We start from the raw sequence: 5000 nt of genomic DNA, 5'->3' as shown, positions 1-5000 counted from the left end.
GCCGTCGCACTTGGCCGGATGGCAGCGGGAAGGACCAGCCTATTCACAATAGCGGCCACCCACTCCCAGAGCCGGTCGTGCGGCGCCCGAGGCCGACCCTCGACTCGTAAGAGGCTTTACAGTGTGCTCAGGCAAGGGCCAGCCTACACCCTTCCTGGCGGCACCCAAGGGATCCAGGCCACTCGCGTCTCTCGCCTTCATTTTGGACACGAGCGCCTGTGGACGGACGGCCGGAGTCAACGTGGGGGTGGCCCGTCCTCCAATCGTGTCAAGAGACCCCCGCACCGGCCTCTGACCGAGTTCCCCAAACCTGGGTGACGAGCACCGCAGGGCGGCAGCGCCGTCGCACTTGGCCGGATGGCAGCGGGAAGGACCAGCCTATACACAATAGCGGCCACCCACTCCCAGAGCCGGTCGTGCGGCGCCCGAGGCCGTCCCTCGACTCGTAAGGGGCTTTAACGTGTGCTCAGGCAAGGGTCAGCCCACACCCTTCCTGGCGGCACCCAAGGGATCCAGGCCACTCGCGTCTCTCGCCTTCATTTTGGACACGAGCGCCTGTGGAGGGACGGCCGGAGTCAACGTGGGGATGGCCCGTCCTCCAATCGTGTCAAGAGACCCCCCGCACCGGCCTCTGACCGAGTTCCCCAAACCTGGGTGACGAGCACCGCAGGGCGGCAGAGCCGTCGCACTTGGCCGGATGGCAGCGGGAAGGACCAGCCTATTCACAATAGCGGCCACCCACTCCCAGAGCCGGTCGTGCGGCGCCCGAGGCCGGCCCTCGACTCGTAAGAGGCTTTAACGTGTGCTCAGGCAAGGGTCAGCCCACACCCTTCCTGGCGGCACCCAAGGGATCCAGGCCACTCGCGTCTCTCGCCTTCATTTTGGACACGAGCGCCTGTGGAGGGACGGCCGGAGTCAACGTGGGGATGGCCCGTCCTCCAATCGTGTCAAGAGACCCCCCGCCACGGCCTCTGACCGAGTTCCCCAAACCTGGGTGACGAGCAGCGCAGGGCGGCAGAGCCGTCGCACTTGGCCGGATGGCAGCAGGAAGGACCAGCCTATTCACAATAGCGGCCACCCACTCCCAGAGCCGGTCGTGCGGCGCCCGAGGCCGGCCCTCGACTCGTAAGAGGCTTTACGGAGTGCTCAGGCAAGGGTCAGCCCGCACCCTTCCTGGCAGCACCCAAGGGAACCAGGCCACTCGCGTCTCTCGCCTTCATTTTGGACACGAGCGCCTGTGGAGGGACGGCCGGAGTCAACGTGGGGATGGCCCGTCCTCCAATCGTGTCAAGAGACCCCCCGCCACAGCCTCTGACCGAGTTCCCCAAACCTGGGTGACGAGCACCGCAGGGCGGCAGAGCCGTCGCACTTGGCCGGGTGGCAGCGGGAAGGACCAGCCTATTCACAATAGCGGCCACCCACTCCCAGAGCCGGTCGTGCGGCGCCCGAGGCCGGCCCTCGACTCGTAAGAGGCTTTAGGGAGTGCTCAGGCAAGGGTCAGCCCGCATCCTTCCTGGCAGCACCCAAGGGAACCAGGCCACTCGCGTCTCTCGCCTTCATTTTGGACACGAGCGCCTGTGGAGGGACGGCCGGAGTCAACGTGGGGATTGCCCGCCCTCCAATCGTGTCAAGAGACCTCCACACAGGTCTCTGACCGACTCTTAGAACAGACAGGGAGAGTTTGGCAATTCTGTCAAAAAATTGACAAAGTGTCAAAAATTCGACTTCCAAGAGCTCTCCAGCATGCACTCATACCCGCCATTAGAGTGCTATGCCCGTGGAACCGTTTTTCGGATGCCTTTCAAAAAGGTCCCGCGCCGCCATTTTGTTCTAAAAATCGTGTTCCCAGAAATCTCCGGGTACCCCGCCAACCTCACTGTGTAACAAATGCAAGTGGCACTGAATGGGTCTGAATTTCAAATTTGACTGCATCGCTCTGGAACTCGATCCCCGCAAAACCGTTTGGATTTTTCCCGCTCGGGACTTCCGCGACAGACAAAGTTAAAGTTTTCGGGCTGCAGACACAAAATGACAGTTGGCCATTTGCCGGGCTCAATTCACACAGTTCCTGCGGCACTTCGGAACACATGTTCGGCGCGAGTTTGTGAATCTTTCCCGATGCTTCGGCACTTTCCTCCGCTGACACTTAGAATATTTTTCACACTTTGCTGAAAAATTTTCTAAGTGTTTTTTCCTAAGTTTTTCTGGTTACTGATTTATTATTTTTGATCATTTTTCTAAGTTTTTCTGGTTACTCATTTCTCATTTTCGGGCATTTTTCTAAGTTTTTCTAGTTACTGATTTCTTCTTTTTGGGCATTTTTCTAAGTTTTTCTGGTTACTCATTTCTCATTTTCGGGCATTTTTCTAAGTTTTTCTAGTTACTGATTTCTTCTTTTTGGGCATTTTTCTAAGTTTTTCTGGTTACTCATTTCTTCTTTTTGGGCATTTTTCTAAGTTTTTCTGGTTACTCATTTCTTCTTTTTGGGCATTTTTCTAAGTTTTTCTGGTTACTCATTTCTCATTTTCGGGCATTTTTCTAAGTTTTTCTAGTTACTGATTTCTTCTTTTTGGGCATTTTTCTAAGTTTTTCTGGTTACTCATTTCTTCTTTTTGGGCATTTTTCTAAGTTTTTCTGGTTACTCATTTCTTCTTTTTGGGCATTTTTCTAAGTTTTTCTGGTTACTCATTTCTCATTTTCGGGCATTTTTCTAAGTTTTTCTAGTTACTGATTTCTTCTTTTTGGGCATTTTTCTAAGTTTTTCTAGTTACTGATTTCTTCTTTTTGGGCATTTTTCTAAGTTTTTCTGGTTACTCATTTCTTATTTTTGGGCATTTTTCTAAGTTTTTCTAGTTACTGATTTCTTCTTTTTGGGCATTTTTCTAAGTTTTTCTGGTTACTCATTTCTTCTTTTTGGGCATTTTTCTAAGTTTTTCTGGTTACTCATTTCTTCTTTTTGGGCATTTTTCTAAGTTTTTCTGGTTACTCATTTCTCATTTTCGGGCATTTTTCTAAGTTTTTCTAGTTACTGATTTCTTCTTTTTGGGCATTTTTCTAAGTTTTTCTGGTTACTCATTTCTTATTTTTGGGCATTTTTCTAAGTTTTTCTAGTTACTGATTTCTTCTTTTTGGGCATTTTTCTAAGTTTTTCTGGTTACTCATTTCTTCTTTTTGGGCATTTTTCTAAGTTTTTCTGGTTACTCATTTCTTCTTTTTGGGCATTTTTCTAAGTTTTTCTGGTTACTCATTTCTCATTTTCGGGCATTTTTCTAAGTTTTTCTAGTTACTGATTTCTTCTTTTTGGGCATTTTTCTAAGTTTTTCTGGTTACTCATTTCTTATTTTTGGGCATTTTTCTAAGTTTTTCTAGTTACTGATTTCTTCTTTTTGGGCATTTTTCTAAGTTTTTCTGGTTACTCATTTCTCATTTTCGGGCATTTTTCTAAGTTTTTCTAGTTACTGATTTCTTCTTTTTGGGCATTTTTCTAAGTTTTTCTGGTTACTCATTTCTTCTTTTTGGGCATTTTTCTAAGTTTTTCTGGTTACTCATTTCTTCTTTTTGGGCATTTTTCTAAGTTTTTCTGGTTACTCATTTCTCATTTTCGGGCATTTTTCTAAGTTTTTCTGGTTACTGATTTCTTCTTTTTGGGCATTTTTTCTAAGTTTTTCTGGTTACTGATTTCCCAACGTTGGAAATGCATGAAACTCGGCCTGAACACGGTGGCAGGGTCCGCTCTCGAAGGCGAGACCTTCGGCAGAACCACCGGGTCAAATCCGGCCGGGCTAGCCGGCCTCGAGCACTCAAAGTCGGTATGAGCAGTCAAGTTCGCTCCCATCACAGTTTGGACCCTAAAAAATCTAAGTGTCACTGGTTACTGATTTGTACTGACTCGAAAAAATTCTAAGTGTCGATGGTTACTGATTTGTACTGACTGAAATAAATTCTAAGTGACGTTGTTTACTGATTTGTAACCACCGGGTCAAATCCGGCTGGTCTAGCCGGCCCCGAGCACTCAAAGTCGGTATGAGCAGTCAGGTTCGCTCCCATCACAGTTTGGACCACTTGCCGACTTGGGAAATGCACGAAAATCGGCCCCAACGCGGGGGCCGGTCCGCTCTCAAAGTCGAGACCTTCGGCTGAACCACCGGGTCAAATCCGGCCGGGCTAGCCGGCCTCGAGCACTCAAAGTCGGTATGAGCAGTCAAGTTCGCTCCCATCACAGTTTGGACCACTTGCCGACTTGGGAAATGCATGAAAATCGGCCCGAACGCGGGGGCCGGTCCGCTCTCAAAGTCGAGACCTTCGGCTGAACCACCGGGTCAAATCCGGCCGGGCTAGCCGGCCTCGAGCACTCAAAGTCGGTATGAGCAGTCAAGTTCGCTCCCAGCACAGTTTGGACCCTAAAAAATCTAAGTGTCACTGGTTACTGATTTGTACTGACTCAAAAAAATTCTAAGTGTCACTGGTTACTGATTTGTACTGACTGGAAAAAATTCTAAGTGTCACTGGTTACTGATTTGTAACCACCGGGTCAAATCCGGCTGGGCTAGCCGGCCTCGAGCACTCAAAGTCGGTATGAGCAGTCAAGTTCGCTCCCATCACAGTTTGGACCCTAAAAATTCTAAGTGTCACTGGTTACTGATTTGTACTGACTCAAAAAAATTCTAAGTGTCACTGGTTACTGATTTGTACTGACTGGAAAAAATTCTAAGTGTCGTTGGTTACTGATTTGTACTGCATCAAAAAAATTCTAAGTGTCACTGGTTACTGATTTGTACTGACTCTAAAAAATTCTAAGTGTCCTTGGTTACTGATTTGTACTGCATCAAAAAAATTCTAAGTGTCGTTGGTTACTGATTTGTACTGCATCAAAAAAATTCTAAGTGTCACTGGTTACTGATTTGTACTGACTCAAAAAAATTCTAAGTGTCGTTGGTTACTGATTTGTACTGCCTCAAAAAAATTCTAAGTGTCGTTGGTTACTGATTTGTACTGCCTCA

This window comes from Chiloscyllium plagiosum, unplaced genomic scaffold (genome assembly GCF_037043375.1).
Source record: "Chiloscyllium plagiosum isolate Xiang-an unplaced genomic scaffold, Cpla_swu_hap1 HiC_scaffold_48, whole genome shotgun sequence".
Lineage (NCBI taxonomy): Eukaryota > Metazoa > Chordata > Chondrichthyes > Orectolobiformes > Hemiscylliidae > Chiloscyllium > Chiloscyllium plagiosum.
The sequence above is the reverse complement of the archived record's forward strand: the minus strand, read 5'-3'. Positions refer to the sequence as shown.